We start from the raw sequence: 23,947 nt of genomic DNA on the forward strand, positions 1-23,947 counted from the left end.
GATGTTCTGTTAAAGAGCAACCGTAGTTAAGTCAGCAATACAAGTTTCTACAGCTAGCTTCAGATGTGATACAGTAAATATGGGCCAGAATTACTCATGGTTTCCACTCCTGCTTGTGGAAAACACACAGGTTTAGACAGGCTCTGCCAGTCAAAACCTGAGATCTTCATTTCCAGCTGACATTCTTTCAAACACATTAAAGCAGATATTAAAGAAATGTCAATCAGAAAATCTTTCCAAGATAAAGGACCATGCTGTGGATAAGACCCTTTGTGGATAAGAAAAAAATATGAAAATTGAAAAATACTAATTACAGATCCTGCATTAGGTGTTGCATTATATTTCTTAAATTTGAAAACTTCAGGAGCGCAATATATAGATTTTTCTTGCCATAAGACCAGCACCATCAAACTTTCCGTTTCATATTGCACAAAACCCAGAAGCTGAGTAATAACATCAGGTCCTGAATTATAACTGGTGTCCAAAGCAAACACGAAAAGCCAACTCTGCCAGTGAAGTGGTGGAGGAAAGCCTCCGTCAGCAGTTAGGATTTAGTTTAACAGCATCAGGAGAGTGCACTGACAAACAAGCCTAAGCTGCTTAAAAATAAACAGGTTGGAACCTTGAATGATTCATGTGCTCACACCTTAGAAAAGCAATAGAGCAACAGAAACAGCAGTATCTGTATTGCACAACTTGAGAACAGTCTCTCCTATAGGTTAATGCAATAATTTCAAAACTGCACAAAGTGGGAGGTGTTTAAGGGAGACAACAATTTGACAAAGGATGTTTGCATCTCATTTTCTACAGAAACTGTGAGAGAATATAAAGCACTCCTCATGTTTACTCCACCCTGTCTTCTAACAGGCTTGAACAAGTAAACACTGAGCTATCAGCAATTGCAGAAGAGAGAGGGTTGAACCAGCTCTGAAATTTCATTTTAACTGCAGCCACAACAGAAGGTAAGGGACACTGCAGTCTTTGTTCAATCTAAAAGCAGACTTCTGTTTTAAAGTTAAGATATATTTCATATACTGTAAGTAGACCATAAGGCCACAACATATAGAAGCAGAATTAAGCTATTTGTCTCATTGAGTCTACTCCATTTCATCACAGATGATCCAATTTTCCTCTCAGCCCCAGTCTCCTGCCTTCTGCCCGTATCCCTTCATGCCCAGACCAATTAAGGATGTATCAACCTCTGCCTTAAATATACATCAAGACTTGGCCTCCGGAGCTGCCTGTGGGAAAGAATTCCACAGATTCACCACTCTCTGGCTAAAGAAATTCCTCCTCACCTCCATTCTAAAAGGACGCCCCTCTATTCTGAGGCTGTGTCTTCTGGACTTAAACTCTCCCACCATAGGAAACATCCTCTCCACATCCACTCTATGGAGGCCTTTCATAATTCAGTAGGTTTCAATGAGGTCACCCCTCATTTTTCTGAATTCCAGTGAATACAAGCCCAGAGACATCAAACACTTTTCATATGACAAGGCATTCAATCCTGGAATTGTTTTTGTGAACTTCCTTAAAATGCTCAATAATTACTGGGGGGATGGGGGGGGGGTGGAGTATACTTCATTGCACATGCTCCTGTTTACTGGGTTAAGGAGAAAATGACGAATTGGTGAATAATTTAAAGAACAGCTGTGTTATTTTATCATTGTATGATACATAATTTTTATTTGAATATATATTTCCTGCACCAGAAAAGCAATATTTTATTTAATTAACTTCTAAAACAACATTAAGGGAAATGTTTAACTTCTTTTTTGTTTCTTAACTTGGCTTTAGAAAACACAAAAGGGCTTGTCATCTCTTTGTTGTTAAGATGTGTTTGACATCCCCACTGAAATACAGGGTGGGGAGGAGGTGAAGCGATGTTCTGATTTGTCTTCATCAGTGAACAACAAAAAGCTGAAGTTTCCCACAACAGCAATTTAAGTTTTATAATCCAAAATAGGCCAATGTGCCTCACAATTTAAGAAGTAGGTTATACATAGAACAGCTGATAATGCACGGAACTTTATAGAAAACTTTTTTGCTGAAAAATCGAATTGCTTTCTGCAGTACTTCTGCTTTCTCATGATATGGGAGGCCTTTCAGCCCATGAGTTTCTGCCAGTTCGGTGGGCAATCCCATCAATTTCATCCCCCATTAGTTTTGCTATAATTTGTTCTCTTACTTCCCCATTAACTCCACTGTGTTTCTCTTGACACCTACCAATACTAGGTGCAAGAACCAGCATATTCTTGGGGTGACGGGGAAACTGATCATGGGGAAGATGCAAATTCCACACAGATAGATAAAGGTCAGGATTGAACTTGATTTGCTGGAACTATGAAATAGCAATTCTATCTCCAGAGCTACTGTGTCACACAAAAGTAATGCAATCCAAAACCATTGCAAAGCTCCTTTGCGTCCACTTCTGGGTGAAATCATATCAAGTGTGAAACCGGATCAGGAACTATCAGAATCTGTGCCATCTTGTCCGAAGCTTTTCCCACATCAGCAACAGTGATGTCAATCATCCTTTCCAATACAAATTGGAGCTTCCCAATCCAGAACGTGACTCAGTCACAAGTAGTACAAAGAGCCCATCCCACTGAGTTCTACTTTAAGCAGGCATTCAATTCAGAACGGGCATTTCACCAGCTAGATCCTAATCTCACTGGGCACTGCGATCTCATCACCCAACTTAAATAAACTCTGTTCACATTTGCTCAGAGTATTACTGAATGATCAGTGAGTGGGTGGTTTAGTGGTCCCTCTGCTCTGGAGGAAAAGTACCCTCGTTCCAACCTGTTGAAGCGGTGGACCAAGAGAGCATGGCATCACCTTTCCGTCCTGGCTGTTTCTGCATTAATGGAGGACATGTAGCAATGAATGTCCTGAAGAAGGGTCTTGGCCCAAAATGTTGACTGTTTACTCTTTTCCGTAGATGTTGTCTGGCCTGCTGAGTTCTTCCGGCATTTTGTGTGTGTGTTGCTCTGGATTTCCAACATCTGCAGATTTTCTTGTGTTTGCAGCAATGAATGTGCTTTAAAAGGAGCATGGAGGGCAACTGAAGGGTTAAACAGAGTGTTGATTAGTTGATTAGAGGGAGTGAGTACTTGAGATAATTGGCAGGGACAAATAAAAGGAGGGGTAACTGAAGAGGAGCAGCCAGTGTGTGAGTGGCTCAGGATAGGAGTGGAGCTTTGAGTCTTTGGTGAGCAGAGGCTGAGAATGAGATTGCTCCCAGTGGCATAAGGCTGGGTAAGTTCCTTTTAATTAACTTAAAACTAGGTAATGGAGGCAGCAGTTAGGGCAGTCTAGTGCTCTGTATGCAGTATGTGGGAAGCTGGATGAACTTCGGATCATTTGTGAGGCAGAAACAGACAGGAGTTTCAGGATGATAGTCACCCCTAAAAGTCAGGAGGGAGGTAGCTGGGTGACTGTCAGGAGAGGGAAGGGGAATAGACAGTAAGAGCAGAGCACCCTGTGGCTGTTCCCAGTAACAATAAGTATACTGTTTTGGATACTGCTGCTGGGCATGACCTACCAGGGACAAGTTGTAGTGATCGTGTCTCTGGCACTGAGACTGGACCCTCAGCTCAGAAAGGAAGGAGGGAAAAGAGGAGAGCAGTAGTGATAAGGGATTTGATAGTTAGGGGGACAGATAAGAGGTTCTGTGGGAGAGATCGAGAATCCCGGATGGTCTGTTGCCTCCCTGGTGCCAGGGTCTGTGATATCTCTGATCAAGTTCTTGGTATTCTCAGGAGGGAGAGTAAGCAGCCAGATGTTGTGGTCCATGTAGGGACCAATGATGTGGTTAGGAAGGAGGAGAAGGTTTTGCAAAGAGTTTAGGGAGTTAGGTGCAAAATTGAAGGACAGGACCTCCAGGGTTGCAGTCTCAGGATTGCTACCCGTGCCATGTACAAGTGAGGTGAGAAATAGGAAGATAATGCAGCTAAATATGTGGCTAATGAGATAGTACAGGAAGGAAAGCTTCATGTTTCTGGACAATTGGGCTTTATTCCAGGGAAGGTGGGGCCTGTTCCGATGGGGTGGTTTGCACCTGAACTGGAGGGGGACTAACATCTTTGCAGGTAAATTTGCTAGTGCTGCTCCAGGGGGTTTAAACTAGATTTGCAGGGGCAGGGGAACCAGAGTATTAGAGCAGATAGTGAGGTGGCGGAGGATAAAGGTCATGCAAGGACTGCATGTATAGACAGAACTCAAAGGTTCGTTTGTGATAGAAATGCTCTCAGGTGCATCTATTTCAATGCAAGGAGTATTGCAGGTAAGACAGATGATCTTAGGGTGTGGATTGGCACGTGGGATTATGACATTATTGCTATTACTGAGACTTGGTTGCAGGAGGGGCAGGACTGGCAGCTTAATGATCTGGGGTTCTGCTGTTTCAGATGTGATGGAGGGTGAGGGATGAAAGGGGGAGGAGTGGTATTACTAGTCAGGGAAAATATCACAGCTGTGCGTAGACAGGACAGCCTGGAGGGCTTGTCTACAGAGGCCACATGGGTGGAGCTAAGGAACAGGAAAGGTGTTACCACATTAATAGGGTTGTATTATAGACCACCCAATGGTCAAAGAGAATTAGAGGAGCAAATCTGTAGAGAGATAGCAGACCGATGTAAGAAACAAGAAGTTGTAGTAGTAGGGGATCTTAACTTTCCACATTGACTGGGACTCCCACACTGTGAAAGGGCTAGATGGCTTGGAGTTTGTCAAATGTGTTCAAGAAAGTTTTCTAAATCAATATATAGAGGTAACTACGAGAGAGGATGGAATACTTGATCTCCTATTAGGGAACCAGACAGGTCAGGTGACAGAAGTATGTGTAGGTGAACATTTTGGGTCCAGTGACCATAATATCATTAGTTTCAAGTTAATTATGGATAAGGATAGGTCTCGTCTTTGAGTTGAGGTTCTAAATTGGAGTAGGGCTAATTTTGTGGAAATGAGAAAGGATCTAGGAAGAGTGGATTGGGATAAGTTGTTTTCTGGCAAGGATGTGTTCAGTAAGTGGAAGGCCTTCAAAGGTGAAATTTTGAGAGTGCAGAGTTTGCATATCCCTGCCAGGATTAAAGGCAAAGTTAGCAGGCATAGGGAACCTTGGTTTCCAAGGGATATTGGCGATCTGGTTAAGAGAAAAAGAGGTGTATAGCAGGTATAGGCAACAAAGAACAAATGAGGTACTTGAAGAGTATAGAAAATGTAAGAAAATACTAAAGAAGGAAATCAGGAAGGCAAAAAAGACATGAGGTTGCTTTGGCAGATAATGTGAAGGTAAACCCGAAGGGTTTCTACAAGTATATTAAGAGTAAAAGGATAGTAAGGGACAAAATTGGTCCCCTAGAAGATCAGAGTGGCTGTCTGTGTGTGGAGCCTCATAAGATGGGGGAGAACTTAAACAGTTTTTTTGCATCAGTATTTATTCAGGAAACTGGCATAGTGTATATGGAAGGGTGGGAAACAAGCAGTAGTATCATGGAACATGTAGAGATTAAAGAGGAGGAGGTGCTTGCTGCCTTACAGCAAATAAAGGTAGATAAATCCCCTGGTCCTTGCATGATATTTCCTCAGACCTTGAGAGAGACAAGTGTAGAAATTGCAGGGGCCCTGGCAGAAACATTTAAAATGTCCTTAGCCACGGGTGCAGTGCCGGAGGATTGGAGGGTAGCTCATGTTGTTTCATTGTTTTTAAAAAAAGGCTCCAAAAGTAAATCAGGTAATTACAGGCCAGGGAGCCTGACATCAGTAGTAGGTAAATTATTGGAAGGTGTTCTGAAAGATCGGATATACAAGTATTTGGACAGCCAAGGGCTGATTAAGGATGGTCAGCATGGCTTTGTGCGTGGTAGATCGTGTTTAACGAATCTTGTAGAATTCTTCGAGGAGGTTATCAAGAAGGTAGATGAAGGAAAGATTGTGGATGTTGTCTACATGGACTTTAGTAAAGCTTTTGACAAGGTCCCACATGGGAGGTTAGTTCAGAAGGTTCAGACACTAGGTATCCCATGGAGAGGTTGTAAACTGGTGAGGCCAAATTTGGAGTATTGTGTGCAGTTCTGGTCTCCTAGCTACAGGAAGGATATCAGTAAGATTGAAAGAGTGCAGAGAAGATTTACTAGGATGTTGCCAGGTCTTCAGGAGTTGAGTTACAGGGAAAGATTGAGCAGGTTAGGACTTTATTCCTTGGAGTGTAGAAGAATGAGGGGGGATTTGATAGAAGTTTACAAAATTGAGGGGTATAGAGTAAATGTGAATAGACTCTTTCCACTTAGATTAGGAGAGATAAATACGAGAGGACATGGCTTTGGGGTGAAAGGGGAAAGGTTTAGGGGGAACAACTTCAGAGTGATGGGAGTGCGGAACGAGCTGCCATCTAACGTGGTAAATACAGGCTTACTCTTGCGATTTAAGAATAAATTGGATAGATACATGGATGGGAGAGGTCTGGAGAGTTATGGACTGGGTGCAGGTCAATGGGACTAGTGGCACAGAATAGATGGGCCGAATGGCCTGTTTTCTGTGCTGTAGTGTTCTATGGTCCTATGGATGATTTTTTGTATTGGCCTGCTTTATGTGAGTCCTCAATCTGAGGTGGTGGGAGGTTAGGGACTTGGACTGCATGTAGGTGGCGATGAGTATTTGTCTATGAAAGATTTTATTTGTGTTGTACTCTTATCGTAGGGAGTAGGATTAAAGACAATCCCAAGGCATTTTACAAATTATACATTAAACACAAGAAAATAACTAGGGAGAGGGGAGGACTACTCAAGATTGGAAGAGGATATCGATACTTGGAACTAGAGGAGGTGAATGGGGTAATGTCACATTGACATTCACCAAGGAAAAGAATGTGGAGGGTAATGGTGTCAGTGTGGGGTATGAAGATGTCAAGAAGGAGGAACTGTTGGGGCTCTTGAAGAACACTAAGGTGTGGTAAGACCTCAGGGCCAAATGGGATCTATCCTAGGATATAGAGAGGCAAGAGGAGATTGCTGGAGCCTTGACAAAAGATTTGTGTATCATCTTTAGTCTCATGCAAGGTCCCAGAGGACTGGAGAATTGTCCACGTTGTTCCTTTTCTAATGAAGAGCAGAGGAAGCAAAGTGCAAAATTATAGGCCAGTGAGCTTCACAACAGTGGGAGGGAAATTATTGGAGAAGATTCTTCGGGACAGGATCAATTTGCAAATTAAAACATGGGCTCATTAGGACTAGTCAGCATGACTTTGAGGGGATGGAAATGATTGATGAAGATTGGGTCGTGATACACAGATTTTGGTAAAGATTTCAACCAGGGACACTCTTGGTAGTCTCATCCAGAAAATTAAGGTGCATGGGATCCTGTGGGGAGTTGAACTGGTGTTGCAGGGCCAGTTATACTTCATCCTGAGTGGAACATTTCTGGTTGTATTCTTTGTCCTTTATCATGCTCACCTGGATGCCTACCCCTAAGCTCTCGCAAGTAATTGGGCAAGGAGGTGCTCTAACGAGGCTTGGTAGATTGGACTCAAAACTGGCTTGGCCATAAGATGGATGTAGTGGTGGCATGGTTGTTATTCTGACTGGAGTTCTGTGACCAGTGGTGTTCTGCAAGGATCAATGTTGGGACTTCAGTTTGTGATAATTTTGACAAAAATGCAGATGGGCTGATTAGTAAACTTGCAGATTACGCAAAAATTGCCAGAGTTGTGGATAGTGAAGAAGGTTGCCATTGGGATGGTGAGGAAGGATCAGGTGGAAATGAGGGCGAAGAAATGGCAGATGCAGTTTAATCCTGAGAACATCAAGTACAAGAGGAAAGTATACAGTGAAAGGCAGGACCCTTTTGGAGAATTGGTGCAGAAAGGGATCTTGAAGTGAAAGTCCACAGCTCTATAAAAGTAACAACACATATATAATTGGGAGGGGGGTGGTGAGAAGGTAAATTAGGTGAACAGTATACTTTCCCTCATTGGTTCACATTTTGAGCATAAAAGCCAGTAAGTCATGCCACTGCTCAGTAAAACTTTGGAGCACAGTGGTTACATTTGGAGTACTGTGTGCAGTTCTGGTTGCCACATTACAGGAAAGATATGGAAGCTTTGGAGGGGATGCAGAAGGTATTCACCATGATGTTACCTGGATTAGAGAGCTTTAGTTTGATGCAGAAGTTGGATAAATTTGGATTGTTTAGACTGGAGCACTGAGGGCGAAGGGGTGACCTGATAGAGGTATATACAATAGTGACAGGTATAGATTGGATGGATAGAATATAGAATAGTGCAGCACAGGAACAGGGCCTTCAGCCTACAATGTTGTTCTAAATCAAATTATTAGTAATCAAATGGCCAACTAAACTAATCCCTTCTGCCTACACAACATTGATATCCTTCCATTTCCCTCACGTTCACGTGCACATGTATAAGCATCTCTTAAAAGTCCCGAACTTATTTGGCTCTACCACCAGCCCAGGCACTCGCCAGTCTCTGTGGTTTTTTAATAATAAAAAAAAAGTATCCCTCACAGCTCCTTTGAACATACCCCTCTCACCTTAAATACTTGCCCTCTGGTATTTGACACTTCAACCCTGGGGGAAAAAAGATTCTGTCTGTCTATTCTATTTATGGCTCTCTATCATTCATTTTTAGGTGATCAAGAGCCAAATATCAGCCATGATAGAATGGCAGAGCAGACTTAATGGGCTGAACAGCCTAATTCTACTCCTACGTCTTGTGTGCTTATGTCAAATACTAGAAGAGATAGCCTTAAGGTGAGAAAGGGAAAGTTTAAGGGAGATTCAAGAGACATTCTTTTGTATACACACCTACAGAAAGTAGTAGGTGCTTGGAATGCACTGCCAGGGGAAATGGTGGAAGCAGAAAAAATGGCAACTTTTAAGAGGCATATACATGATGTGTAGGCAAATGGGATTAGCTCCAATTGGCATAAGATGTAAGACCATAAGACATAGGAGCAGGGTTAGGCTGTTCAGCCCATTAAGTCTGCTCTGCCATTCCATCGTAGCTGATTTATTATCCCTCTCAACCCCATTCTTCTGCCTTCTCCTCCTAACCTCTGATACCCTTAATCAAGAACCTACAATAACATAGTCATTGTGAAAACTGAATAACCCTTTGTTGTACAGTACTGTTTGATGTTCTACATCCCATGATTGTTTTATTCTTGTATTATCTCTTGGCTATCATCTCATTCACCAGCACTAGAATGTCTCTTTCAAAGAACTTTGGGGCTCTCAATACTTTCAATAGACCTTACCCAGCCCCCCACCCCACTTTTGATTAGCTATGATGTATTTCATTGGCTGTCATATGAAATGTACAGTAATGATCTAACCCCTCCATTTTAGATGCACAGAAACCAGGCAACAGCTCAGGCAGGTTTTCCTGAGTTGGCACCCAATCAAACCACAATCAAGTACATATTTTTGAGTGGAAACCACAACAAAAGTGGTTGTATGAGTTTGCAATGAATTGCACATTTTTTTTGGAAGAGCTGACTTCTGACTAGTTCTTCGTGCAAGTATATTGTAGTGCACTGAAAGCTGCATTCTGATTTCTGAGTAGCATTGTTTCGTGTTTGGGCTATTGAACAAGGTGCAGGACAATCTCTTGTGAGTATTACTGAATATGTAGATTGCTTTGTGTCTACAGCATAAGTAGTTGAGCTATTTATACAAACTCAGACTCATTAGGCTGTGATCCTGTGCAAACTGTGTTTAGTTAAACCAAGGGAACGAGCTTCTAAAACGTTTCTTCTGTTCTATAATATCCTGAATGGTTAGACTGAGAAACAATGTAATGAAAATGAGAATCAATTTATCTTCAATGTGGAAGTTTTGTTTTTGCCCCCTAACAAATGGCAAGTGATCTCTTTCAATAACTCAGTAGCCTGAAGATTGAATTATTGTATCAGGGTGGCAGTGACAGAGAAATACAAGTACAGATCTTTTTTCAGCATTTGAGTAACTTCCTTTGTTAATGGGAACATAAATATTATCCTGTTTGTGGATTGTTAATTCAGGAACCTCCTTCCCAGCACCCTCTCTTAATATTTAGTTCTCAGACAGAACTTTGGGACTGGGAATGACTTGCTTCCACTCCGTATCTATGAGATAGGAGATGACCGGTGAGGCTAATGTGGGAACTACAAATCTCTCCATAGATGTGGCAGAACCTGACTGATGGGATGGTACAGCTGGGAAATTTGGGAGATTGTCTGCTCCTCATGAAGGACTTCTGAGTTTTTCTAATGCATGGGATAGCTTTGCTGTGCTACCCTAAATTCTCCTCCGCTTTGAGTCATCTGAGGCCAAGAATTTCCAGGAGTCAATAGGAATATTGCATTTGTTTTCAAGGAGGCTTTGAGCACATCCACTGTCCCTGTCTTGAAGTTGTAGAATGTAAGTCACATTCTTGTACATGCCTCACTGACTGAGTTAACAAGTGTGAGGATCTTGGCCTTCAGATGTATATAAATATCATGATAGTTGCACTCTGAAAACTGACCATTGATATTTGGGTGACCTTGGTTTTGATGTAAAATTGCTGCAGTGCAGGCTGATTTATGATTTAACAGTTTTGTAGGCATTAATATCTGGCCACCATTTTCTGATGTGAAACTCTGGCTTACTTTAGAAGACCATGGACAGTCAACATTTTGGGTTGAGACTCTTCATTTGGACTGACTCCAGACTATTTCCTTCCATAAATGCTGCCTGGCCGAAAACTTCCTCCGGTGCCTCTGTTGCTCCAGATTTCCACCTCTTGTGTGTCTCTCCTGGCTGATGTTGTTGGCTTGGATTCAACTTTGAATGAGCATGTGTTGAGAACACTTCGAGTCCACAGAAATAGATAATGGAAGGCTTTCAAGCTATTGATTCTGAAAAATGTTTAAACTTTCACTAGTGAAAATTAAGTACTAATGATAGTTGTTTCCATAGAACAGGAGTTACCAATCTTTTTTATGCCATGGACCAATATCATTAAACAAGGGGTCCGTGGACACTAGGTTGGGAACCGCTGCCATAGAAACATGCCCTTTGGATAATTTTCTTAATCATCATGTAGAATCCAACTCTTTGTTGATGCTCTCACTCTATATTAACCCCAAGGTCTAACATTTTTGGACCATACAGCCTGCAATAAACTGGCCTTCATTCTATGGCTCAACAACTAGACAGAGCAGTCCTGTGTTCAGATCTCCAGATGATTAAGCAGCAGTTTTTTTTTTCCAACACTCATAAATATTGCAACAGAGGCAGATCTGGAACACAGATATAAGCAGCAGAGGTTATTGACTCATCATTGGGTGTGAGTATCGTAGCCCGATGGAACTGAGCTCATTTGCAGAGCCTCTGTCTTTGAATCTACTGGTGACAGCCAACATCTAGCTCCCAACAATGCACTAATACTAAAAAGATTAAAAGCTGTAGACATATAGTAATGTTTTAAAACGTTACTAATTCTTACTAAACTTAAAATGGCTTCATTTTAAAGCACATTAAGCTACTGTAAATTAATAAGAAAAACATTATGTAGTGAAATGAAAAGCAAGACTTACTTTCATAATGAAGTCTGGTGATCTCTTTAAATGAATGATGCTGCATTGGCAGGGGAAGCTTATGGTCCGGATATGATTTGTTTCAGATCCACTGGCTCAGTAAGTTACAGCTCACCTCTTTACTCTGTGGAGAGCTCAGGGCTGGAGTCAGCAGTATGATGAGTGTATTGTTGTTTTTAAAAAAAAAAAAAAAATTACTACTTCTACTTGCAATGATGCTGAGTGAGGCACAGAGAGGTCTGTATTTACTGACAAGTACCTTTATTGTTCAAACTAACAAGTACGTGAATGCATGCACTAAATACTTTTTGTGCACACCCACTAAGTATCCCTGACTCTCCTGAACAGTCAAAGAATAGCAAAGGTATTACCTGGGCAAAGGAGTTTACACTGGCCAGGCGTTCCTCGTTGTCCTGACTCACTTGCCATGTGTTTCACACAAGGTTGCTTACGCTTGTATCTGCGATAGTTATTCTTCGAAGTTACTGCTACCAGCACACACAAAGCATCCACTTTTATATCCATTCCTTACCAATTCAAATATCAAATTCCAGTGTCACTGGCCACAGGCCGTGTCTCTGTCCTTTAACACCTTGCTATTGGCTCTGCTCCAAGCCAGCATCAATTTATTGCCCTCTTCCCAGCAAGTGGCAGTTGATAATTTATGGCTTTGTTCTCAATCAGCAATGAGCTCAAATCACTTCAGGCAGGCATCGACCCCAATATTCACAAACCTGCATGTTATAGCCAACCAAAGAACATCTCACAAATAACTACTTATTTAGAAATGATCTCCGGTCCCGCAGATTACCTGAAGAATCATTGTTGTCTTTAAAACATTGATCAAGGCCAGCATGTCAAGTTCACAAAATGGAGAATAGAGTGTCTTCACAAAATGGCAGCCTCCATCTCCCAAGCATGCAAGAAGAACAAAGACTGCTTTCACTGTCCTTGATTCATTTGAATTCACTGATTTGTAGATTTACATTCTTTCTGGCCAACATCTCCCTCCTCTTGATCCAAAGATATTTATCTTAGGATCACTATCCTCCTCTATTCTGTTGACCATCCATTAGATTGCCATGGATCCCCAGCAGGTGTGCTGCACTTGCATTACAACATTTACTTACTAAATTTATACAATTTTTATAGTGGCCATCGTTTTTTCTATATTGCAAAATCATCACTCTCTACTTTTGGTATAATTTCAGCCTTCCATCTTCTAAGTTGATACACATTAAATAATACAATTATCAGTGTGCAAAAAGTTAATATTACAGCAGTATGTGAGATTATTCTCACCCATGGATGTATTTGAATATTTGATCCCCAATTCCAAAATTTATCCCAAAAGTCTGAGTCACTCAACATTTCATTTGCCTTCTCAGCATGTGTCTTAATAACTTTTGTATGTTCAGTCCACTGATGAATTATCTCCTTTGCCTCCTCCACCACTTGTGTCCAGTCTTCAGTCAAATAAGAAATCGGTGGCAACTCAGTTACAATATAGACCCACAAATATCGATCTGTATCAGTTCATTGGATTGCAAGACTTTCCTCCACCACCTTCTCCACTGCTGGTTGAGGCAAAGTTTGTCCTCCAATAGTCAAATTTAAAGTTACATCCCCAATTGCAACATTGTGACTTTCCAAAGGACACTCTTTCCATCCCTTGGTATAACTCATGGCTGATGTTGCTTATATAATATGTTTGTCGCACCAGTGCATACTGAAAAAAGAATTATTATTCACAAGCAAAATAGATAATAAACAATTCTCATAAGTATTGAAAACACAATCCACAAGTTTTCATCTAGTCATCTCTTCTGGACAAGCCCAGTGGCTCACCCCACCCCGATGGCATTTCGATAAATCTATCCCTTTTCTGATGCCATTCATAACAATAGCATATTTTGGTGGGTTGCTTAAGGATATCCAAGTACTCGCATGATATTTGCCTACATTGTGAACCCTTTTCAAGGAGTAAGTTAAATTATTTCCATAATGGGGAATGTGGAATACTGCACCCACACAACCTCCCTTTACCATCATCACAAGTACCCAGTACTCTAATGGTTAGCGTAAGACTTCTAATATGACATAAGGGAATCTCTTCTCCAACCCGTTCTATCAATTGCTCATCTGATATCCAATTTGGTACTTGATGTGCATCAAGTTGTAATAAATTCGTACCAACCATGGCGAGCAACCAATTAGTATATGTAGCACAGATCTCTCCTTTATGAGTTCCTTTAGTTAGGAGGTCTATGCGGTCAATTATCAAATTTGTTGTATCCTGAAGTGGTTTCAGAAATTTAAGTGAATCCAGCATTACCTGTGATGCACTCCGACCAATTTGACTAGTTTGCATCTGATCCTGATAATTTTCACCAGTAATATCCCGCATTTTTAGCTGAAGAGACTGTATCTGATTTTCCAATTCTGCTATATCTAAAGTATTGACTGTTGCAACCCCTGATGTGTAACCTGCTCCCAGTAATTCCAACAATCCTCTCTCCTTTCTATTTTCGACTGTCCTGAATTCAATCCTGCTTAGTTGTCTCCCAAGAATGTGAGTAAATAATTGTTCCGTTGTAGGTGAGCACCATTCAGGCACCATTATTTCAGTTAAATTAAAAATTACCTGCGCATGCTGGTACCCTGGTACCAAACTGACAAAGGTATTTTCTAAAATTTTATTACATAGGAATTGTACCTTTGTACCCTCTGGAATATTTAATGTTTTATCCACACACATCAAACCATCTACCCCAGCATAATACAAATTTGAGTCTTCTACTTCTTCCACATGTGCCCGTATTACCCGTGTCCACTGAGAAAAATTGCTTTTGATCACTGAATAGTCTTCATATAATGAAGTTGTTGTTGACAAGTTCATCCGCAGTAATGTTTTTAAAGCACAACCAATCATGGCCCCAGTCATGGTCAATTCCATCACCATAAGATACATTATTCTCTTCATGTTGAATTAAACCTGTAAACACACAAAGGGTAATATCTGCTCTTATTTCCAGTTCCAATCTTAAATTACTTTAAGTCCATATTTTCTATCTGGTTTTCCAACCAACGCAATCTAGATTCCCAATTGTCTTTGGACCCAAGTTGTCCATCTTTTCTCAACCAATTTCGTTTCACGATAGGGTAGACAGGAACCAATGTATTTCTTCTCATTTTCTTTACAAACCTCCCCTGTTTTTCAGACTGAGAAAATGGAAATATTCCTCCTTGGTCAGATCTGTTGCCATCTTCTTGGAATAACTGTTCCAAACTCCGATCTTCCAAATCAGAACTATCATGTACATCGGTTGTCAAGTCTTCAAATTGGGACTATCATGTACATCAATTGTTACATGCCGATGATGATAATTTTCCTGTTTCTCCCCCACCAATTTCAACTGGTTGATGTGGTACCATCCACTTTTATCTGGAGAAGTTAGTACCCTGTATGCTGATGGACTTGCTTTGTCTATGATTTCATTGGGCCCTGCAAACCTTGGATTTTAAAATGAAGTGGGTTGGTGAATTCTAATAATCACACTTTGTCCTGGGCTTAATTCTATGGGACTGACTTTTGAGTCAAAGTAGGCTTTATGCTGTTGTTTCTTCTTTCCTATTTGATGGGCTGCCACATAATTGGCCTCCTTCACTGTCTCTACCAACTGTTGTACCCACTCTTCTGACACACTCCCATCTGTTTCAGGTTCTAACAAATCTAATCCTAACAACTCCTCTAACCCTCTCATGTTTCTTCCAGTCATGAGTTTATAAGGGGTGTAACCTGTTGAAGATGCCATTGTATCATCATCATCATCACTGTATTATCATCAACACATAAGGCAAAACTACTTGCCATGTTGTTCAATGTTGTTGCACCATTTTGGCCATCATATTTTTTAAAATTTAGTTCATCCTTTCCACAATTCCACTAGACTTGTCTATAGGGTATATGAAATCTCTGCTTAATCCCTAAAAGTGCCATGGCACCTTGCATTATCTGGGCTGTAAGATGTGTGCCTCTATCCGACTCTGTACTCCGAGGTAATCCCCAGCGAGTAAAAACCCTTTCCAATAAGATTTTTGCGGTGGCTTTGGCCATGTTAGACTTAGTTGGGAAAGCTTCCACCTATTTGATGGAAGTATCTACTACCACAAGAATATATTTGTACCCTCCTGTGGTGGGTGGTAAGGGACCAACTTAATCTATCTGCAAATTAGTCCAAGGCCATTCCACTGGTCTGGTATATCGGAGGGCTCCGTTCTTTACATTTCCGTCAGGATTATATTGTGCACAAATCAAGCAGTTCTTGATAGTGCTCCACATCGTCCTTCATCATAGGCTGCCAACACACCCCCTTTATCTTTTCCAGGGTGCTTTCAGCTCCCTGGTGTCTCCATAAATCATGGTACCAGTGGATCATCTGATTTCTTCCTCCCTCTGGGACCACAAACTTTCCTTGATATAGGACTACTCCATCCTTAACATGTACACCCCTGTGCTCTTCATACATTTCTGACCCTACTTCTTTTATTTTTTTTAAAATTCTTTATCTTTCTTCTGCTCCTCGGTTAAATCCATAACCTTAACCTGTTGTTCCTTCTGCCTTCCCGTCTCTCTAATCTGTGGCTGCCATTCCTGCCCATTTAAAGCACCTTGCTTCACTAACTCATCAGCCTTCCTGTTCCCCTCAGGGGATAATTTAGAGCGGGCTTTCACCTTTACAACTCCATATTCTTTCTCTCTATATTGCAACAGAGCAGCAGATGGGAGGGGCTTTCTGTCAGCTGAAACAAACCCTCTTGCTTCCCACGGAGGCGAATGTTCTGTAAGGCTGTTACAAACATACATACTATCAGACTGACTGATCCAGGTGGAAAACACTCTGGGGGGGGGCTAACCACATATGCTACAGCTGCCAATTCTGCTGCCTGTGCACTTGTGGTTTTGGGTAACTTTAAAGCTATACGAAACCTTTCCTGTCCATTTTCATCCTCCACATATATGCCACACCCACTTCTTCTTTCACCTTCCTGTACTGATGAGGAGTCATCTGCAAAAATTTTAATTATAGTATATGCTACATATACTAATCTGGTTTTCCCTTCTCCTTCGTCTTTGGTCTCAGGCATTACTTTGTCTGATTTGCCTCTACCCCCTCCTTTTTGTTTTGATACAAACGGTCCCTTGGGATCATTTGCTATCATAACCTGACACTCATGTTCGCCACCTTGGTACACCAGGTTGTCAGCTAACATAGAGGTGGTACTTACTGGTTTTACAGTTGTATTTCTCCCTTGCAACAGCAATGTCCATCCAGCAATTCTGTTCTGGCTTACTGAACCATCTTTAGTCCTTCCACCAAACAGTAATTGTACGGGGGTATGTTCTGACAGTATTGTAAGTGGATTAAGCTTCACTATGTAGGTGAAATGTTGTACCGCCCAGAAAACCGCTATCAAGTGTTTTTCACATACAGTGTACCCCTGTTCTACTGGTGAGAGCATGCGTGAAGCATACACTACTGGTCTTAACTTCCCACTACTGAGAGGGTGGTATCAGTTGTAGCCACCTCTACTGAGAATGGCTCATTTGGATTTGGGGTTTTTAGAGCAGGTGCAGTGGCCAATGCTTGCTTCAGAGCTTTGATGGCCTGGCTGTGTTCTGATTTCCATTCCCACGCCACATTCTTTTCCAGTAACTTCATTAAAGGAGCTGCCTTAGTGGAAAATCTATCAATGTGATCCCTACAGTGGCCTATTAGCCGCAGAAAGGACCTCAGCCCTGTCATATCTTGGGGAATAGGCAGTTTCATAACCGATTCCACTCTTTGTTTATCAATTTCTCTTTTTCCCGGTGTCAAGTTCATACCCAAATAACTAAATAACTAACTTCTTGTTTCATCATCTCTGCTTTTTTAGGGTTTACCTTTAGTCCCAAAGTGAGTAATAATTACAGCAGTTCTGTCAATAGCTGATAATGTTCCTGCTTAGTTTCAGTCTGCAGGAGTAGATCATCTGCATATTGGACCAAGCATTCAGGCTTTGAGAACCATTTTAACCCTTCCCCTAAATGCTGGTGAAATACAGATGGGGAATTGTGGAACCGCTGTGGTAGGGCAGTCCATGTATATTGCTGTCCCTGAAGGGTAAATGCAAACTTGTATTGACACTCTCTTTCTAGGGAGATAGACCAAAATCCATTATTTATGTCTAAAACTGTGCTCTTTCATTCTGTTTGATTACTGTTTCTGGGTTAATTGCTACAGTTGGGGCTGTTAAAGGGGTTACTTTATTCAGCTCTCGATAGTCTATTGTCAGTCTCCAACTACCATCTGGATTCCTCACTGGCCACATGGGTGAGTTATTAGTTGAGGCTACTAGCCTCAGTAACCTTTATTGCACAAAACTCTGTGTTACCTTACCCACATCTTCCTCAGCTTTTTTTTGGAAACCCATATTGCTTCTGTGGTTTGGAGTCTGGAGCTTGTATGCACACACCGCCAGCTATCTTTCCGCAGTCATGTACTGTGCAAATGGACCTGAGTTCTGTGATTGTTGCTCATCTCCTCTGGTTTTATCCACATTTCACCCATGGTGCATATTCTATCCTGATATTCACCTGCTGGAATCGGTCTGTGGCATATGTCATTCATACCAGTTGGCATTTGCCAAATCATACAGTTAACTAGATCAGAACAAAGCCCCGCTTTGGCCATGTAATCACTTCCCAGTATATGTTCCTGCTCCTGGGGTAATTCAACTAGCAATATGGCATGTTCTAATGCTATGTCTCCTATTCTAACTTCTAAGGGTGCACTCACATGTCCTACTTGTGAATGTCCTGTAAATCCACTTAAGATAATTTTACCTTGTATTTCCCAGTTTGCATTAGTTACGTTAGTGGTGTTCAGGATCCTCCAGTGTCCCATAAGAAAGTAACAGGGCGACCTCTGACCCTACCATTTACTAGAGAACTTCCAGTCTTGTCCCATTTTGTGTCACACACCCCTGTTGGTGAGGCCAACACCATCACTGAAGCTCGGAGTACATTCCCCTAGATGGTGATGTGTCCACCGCATTGTTTTGTGGGCTTGTTCTATCTGGCCCCTCCAAGATCAAACCTCCTTGCTCTAGTCTCCCAATTCTTAGATTTGGACATTCTCTCTTGATGTGTCCCTCTTAACCACAGTTATAGCATTTAAGTACTCCACCTCCAAGTCTGCCTGTTCTCGACACTGTTTCATTTCCTCTGGTTTTCCTGGTCACTTGATAGTGTGGTGGGGTGATATTTGAGGTGGGTCCCCTACCCTCATTTCTCCAGGCAGTTGCCTTACCTCCAACAGGCAGCACTTTCCCATGAGCTGGTTTATTTGGCCTTTGTGTCTCCTTTTCCCATGATCTACTCATTTTCCTCAGTATCTATGCCTCATTATGTGTAGGTTCAGTGGGATCAAACATTTGTAATACCTTTTTTAGATTCATCGGTAGAGTGAGACACCAATGTCCTTAACCATCTATTTGAAGGCTCTGGTCCTAAGTGGTCTCGATCTAATGCTGTTCCATATACTCCTTGGAACACTGTCCATAAACGGGACACAAACGCAGTGGGATGTTCACCTCTCCTCTGGTAACATTTGGCTAGTGCCTCTACCGGGTTCCCTCTGTTAATACCCATAATAGTCAATATTGCTGTCTTTAATCCCTCATTTGTGCCCCCACCTTGTTGTATATCTGGCAAAGCCGAGCGTATATTTGGATGTAAACACATAATCAATTTCCTTTCCTCGGCGTCACCTAGGCCGTGTATTATTCTCTGATGATTAGTTGCTTGAAACAGTTCCCGAGGGTCATCTCCAAACCCACAAATCCTGATATCTTGGGCAATGTCCCTGAGCTGCTGTACTCCAAATGGAGCTGCGTACGTACATCTACTGATGCTTCTAGAAACATCTTCAGTGATGTTCCTGGAATCACCGGGTGTTTCAGGTCTTTCAATATCATACATCCTCCTCCAGGTGACCCAGCTGGGGCTGATCAGACCCCAGATTGTGTCCAGATGGCTAGCTACTTATGACTCCATGGCTCCCCTCTTTTGAGCCACAGCCATCCTGAGGCCCTCTCTGCCGCATCGGTGGTACTGCGGATGGCTCTCCTCTTCCTCTCTCCCTCAATGCCCGAATTGCTGAAGGCTCGGGCTAAGGAACGGGCTGCAAATCCCCTACAACCAACCTCCACTGGGAGACACCTCGCTCTCCATCCAGCCTGCTGACAGTTGCTGACCAGTCCTGCGTACTTGGAGAGCTTCCTTTCAAAGGCCTCTTCCAAGCTATCTTCCCATGGGACTGTCAGTTCCAGCAGCACCACTTGCTTAGTAGTCTCAGACACAAGGACAATGTGTGGTCGCAGGGTGGTGACTGCGATATGGTTGGGGAACTTCAGCTGCCGTTCGAGGTCCACCAACAGCTGCCAGTCCCTTGCAGAGGTCAGGATGCCTGCAGGTGTTCTTTTGGTGGGTATTGGCTGCTCCCCAGCTCTGACAAAGGCAATGGTCTGCTTGGAGGGTCGGGACTGCTTCGCCCACTCAACTCCTGCGCTAACTTCTTCAGCGATGGTCTTCAGGACCTGATCATGCCTCCATCGGTACCGTCCCTCACCAAGTGCCCTTGCACAGCCGCTGAGGATGTGCTCCAGGGTTCCTCGCTTGGAGCACAGAGATGCCTTGCCCCATGTGTGCAGGTTTGATGGACTTGGAAGCACATCGTACACTGCCTAGATGAGAAATTGGATGTGGTGTGGTAGTGTATGTTGTATTCTGGTTTTGATTTCCTGCCCCAGCTCCTCCCTCTCTAATAGTAACTAGGGGGGCTAGTGGTGCTGTTGGCACCGACAATTCCTTAGCATCGTTTGCGGGCAGGGGATCCTCAGGAAAAAGCACTTCATCATTATCACAACCATATCTAGTCACATCATCTGCTGCAGCTAAACTGTTCCAATCTATATCTGCATATTCACTCTCCTCCTCTCTTTCAGATCCAAAAGCACATATTATTCCTCTCTGTGCAGCAAGTTGTCCTGCAGCTTTTGTACCTGCTTTAAACACTTTGTCTGATCACTAGTATTACTTCTCTTTTCAGAAACTGATTTCTGTATCACATTTATAGCTGTTTTTAAATCACTGAACTGTTTCTTTAATTCCCCTGCCTGGCTCTTGGCCAAATTAGCTTCTTCCCATTTACTTTGTTCTTTAACCAGTTTCTTGCATTTCAGGTGAAATTGATTCATATGCACCAAATCCATACTTTGTTTCTGTAAATCTGTAAAATTTCCCTTAAGGATTTCTAACTCCTTTCGGAGCATTCTGTTTTCGTCTTCTAACTCCTTTCTGACTCTTTTGTTTTCATCTTCTAATGTATCTCGCTCAGCGTCGGCTTTTTGCTGATATCCTAATAACTCCTCAATGAGGCAGGCGACTGCCGCTGGCTTCAATAGTCGCTTAAATTCTTTATCCAACAATTTCCTTTTGGTAATTCTAAAGAAACATTTCACCGCCTTCACTGCTGGTGTGTCCAGCATACTCCTTGTACTGTGGCCATTTCCCCACTATGTACTTCTGGAGGAATTCCCTCCAAACAAAACAATCCAAGTCCTTCAGACTTGCAGATTTCCCTAAATTCTTCATCCTGGGTCAGTACTAACTAGCTACCCAGTCTTCATTCTCTCTGTTTCTCACCCATGTGGTCCGGCTCGAGTCTCTTGCTGACTCAACAGGAGATTTGACCTCGAGCCCACGACAAGGACGCCAATTCTGTTGTTAAAAAATACTACTTCTACTTGCAACAATGCTTAGTGAGGCATAGAGAGGTCTGTATTTACTGACAAGTACCTTTATTGTTCAAACTAACAAGTACGTGAATGCATGCACTAAATACTTTTTGTGCACACCCACTAAGTATCCCTGACTCTCCTGAACAGTCAAAGAATAGCAAAGGTATTACCCGGGCAAAGGAGTTTACACTGGCCAGGCGTTCCTCGTTGTCCTGACTCACTTGCCATGTGTTTCACACAAGGTTGCTTACGCTTGTATCTGCGATGGTTATTCTTCGAAGTTACCGCTACCAGCACACACAAAGCATCCACTTTTATATCCATTCCTTACCAATTCAAATATCAAATTCCAGTGTCACTGGCCACAGGCCATGTGTCTGACCTTTAATACCTTGTTATTGGCTCTGCTCCAAGCCAACATCAATTTATTGCCCTCTTCCCAGCAAGTGACAGTCGATAATTTATGGCTCTTTGTTCTCAATCAGCAATGAGGTCAAATCACTTCAGGCAGGCATCAACCCCAATTTTCACAAACCTGCATGTTATTGCCAACCAAAGAGCATCAAACAAATAACTTATTTGGAAATGATCTCCGGTCCCGCAGGTTACCTGAAGAATCATTGTGTCTTCTTTAAAACATTGATCAAGCCCAGCATGTCAAGCTTACAAAATGGAGAATAGAGTGTCTTCACAAAATGGCAGCCTCCATCCCCAACCATGCAAGAAGAACAAAGACTGCTTTCACTGTCCTTGATTCTTTTAAATTCACTGATTTGTAGAGTATCATTCTTTCTGGCCAACAGTATAAAGTGTTGCTGTTTGATCATAAAATGAAGAATGGATTTGGCATTCATTGCCTGGCAATAATAAATGAACCAAATCAAGGGCACACCTGAATCTTCTACTTTCAAGTGAATGCAAATATCACCAACTGCGATCTCAGGACTGATCCATAAAGTTCCAGGCTTCAAATTCCAAATGAAGTTTTTAAACCACTCCCAACAGTGTAAGACAGGTCAGGGAAGGTGTAACCATCTACTTACAACTGAATCATGAAGACCAGAGCAAATTATCACCTTGACCTCCCTAGTCAGACTATAAATTAAACTACTTCCTTGACAGTTCCATTCCACTTCATTTAGAACCTGAAAATCTATGAAATTAATGCCCAGAGTGAGAAAACTGAATTCTGATAAGGAAATCTCATGAAATTTCTGCTCCTAAACCAAATGAGAGCAATGAAGTTCTATAAAAATATACAATAAAAACAATGTAGGTGGGCCCAGCTTTTACGGGAGTCCCTAAACTCAGGTTATACAGTAAAGACATTTTACTTACTTGACAAATCTCCTGAATACCACAAGGACTTGCTTCTGATATATTTTGAGTTTATTGCAAGATTTTTAAGTTGCATCAGGATATTTTCACAGATACTTCAACCTCCCATTCATTATTTAAATTAGAATTAATATTTTATTCACAAATCTGGCTGAAGTTCTTCCATTTTGATTTGTAATAGATAGTTCACTTCAATCCAGATTAATTTGGATAAGTCTTAATAGGACATCTATTATAATTTAAAGGCGAATTAAAATAGTGACAATGCAACAGAAGTAGTTACTGAAAAATAGAGGGCTTTTGAGGTGAGAATATGCATGTGAGAATTGCCCCATCCAACCAGTTCTTCCAGTTCTTAGCCATGACAAACCTTTACTTTTTTAGACTGTACTCTGCAGTAACTTTGTCTCTTAAGTATAGAATTTTCATTCAGTTTTGTAATTTAGTTGGCTTTTGACTCTGATTACTTCTCCCAGGCAGATAAACTGACTCATGACTACTGAGTTTGTATCATAAGATTTGCTTCTCTCACTTCATTAGCTAAACTTCAAAAATTACTCCGTTATAGAACTAGTCATCATTAGCCAATGAAAAGCAATGATGTCACTTCCAAATGGTCACATCAACAGCAGATTGCAAATGAGCCTCCTGCCTCCAAGGGCTGCAAACTCTATTCTTGTACTTAAAAATAGATTTTCTTCTTTCATAGCATTGAACCCTGAGTTAAAGAATCCACTGCTATGAGCCCCAAGTAACCAAGTAGTTTGGTGTTTTGTTAAATGCATATAGTGTATGCAGTAATGTAAATTGACGCCAAGAATTGAGGAGGCTTTCAAATCACTGATAATATTCTCCCAAAAGTACTTGGGCAGCATACAAAATATGATATAGATAGTAAGTAAAAACCATTTGCAAAGTTCAAAAGATTTGAAACAGTGTCACTGTGTATTCATTCTTAGCACCTAAGCACTAACTTGTCTCGAGTTGAGAATGTAAAATATTTCCCTACAATCCCTTAATATTGAATAATATCTTTGAACACTTTTTCTTAATTTGGGATTTAAAAATTTTGCAAAATGTTGTAAATTATGTGTATTCACGATCATTTTGGGAAGCTATTTTATTGTTTCTTCTTTATGAAAATATTGGATATCGAATTTTGCAAGACATATTTTCAGAGTGTTTAC

At 41.6% G+C, this 23,947-nt stretch overlaps 1 protein-coding gene across 1 annotated transcript in view; it reads left to right on the top strand.

Annotated features, from left to right (window-relative positions):
* Nucleotides 1–824: 824 nt before the first annotated feature.
* Nucleotides 825–23,947, top strand: part of LOC134340875 (otoancorin-like) — a 110,929-nt gene continuing 87,806 nt past the window's right edge. Inside the window, exon 1 of the mRNA XM_063038447.1 lies at nt 825–962. The gene's annotated coding sequence lies outside the window, so the exon portion shown is untranslated. The remainder of the gene's footprint in view (nt 963–23,947) is intronic.

This window comes from Mobula hypostoma, chromosome X2 (assembly GCF_963921235.1).
Source record: "Mobula hypostoma chromosome X2, sMobHyp1.1, whole genome shotgun sequence".
In the NCBI taxonomy this organism is placed as follows: domain Eukaryota; kingdom Metazoa; phylum Chordata; class Chondrichthyes; order Myliobatiformes; family Myliobatidae; genus Mobula; species Mobula hypostoma.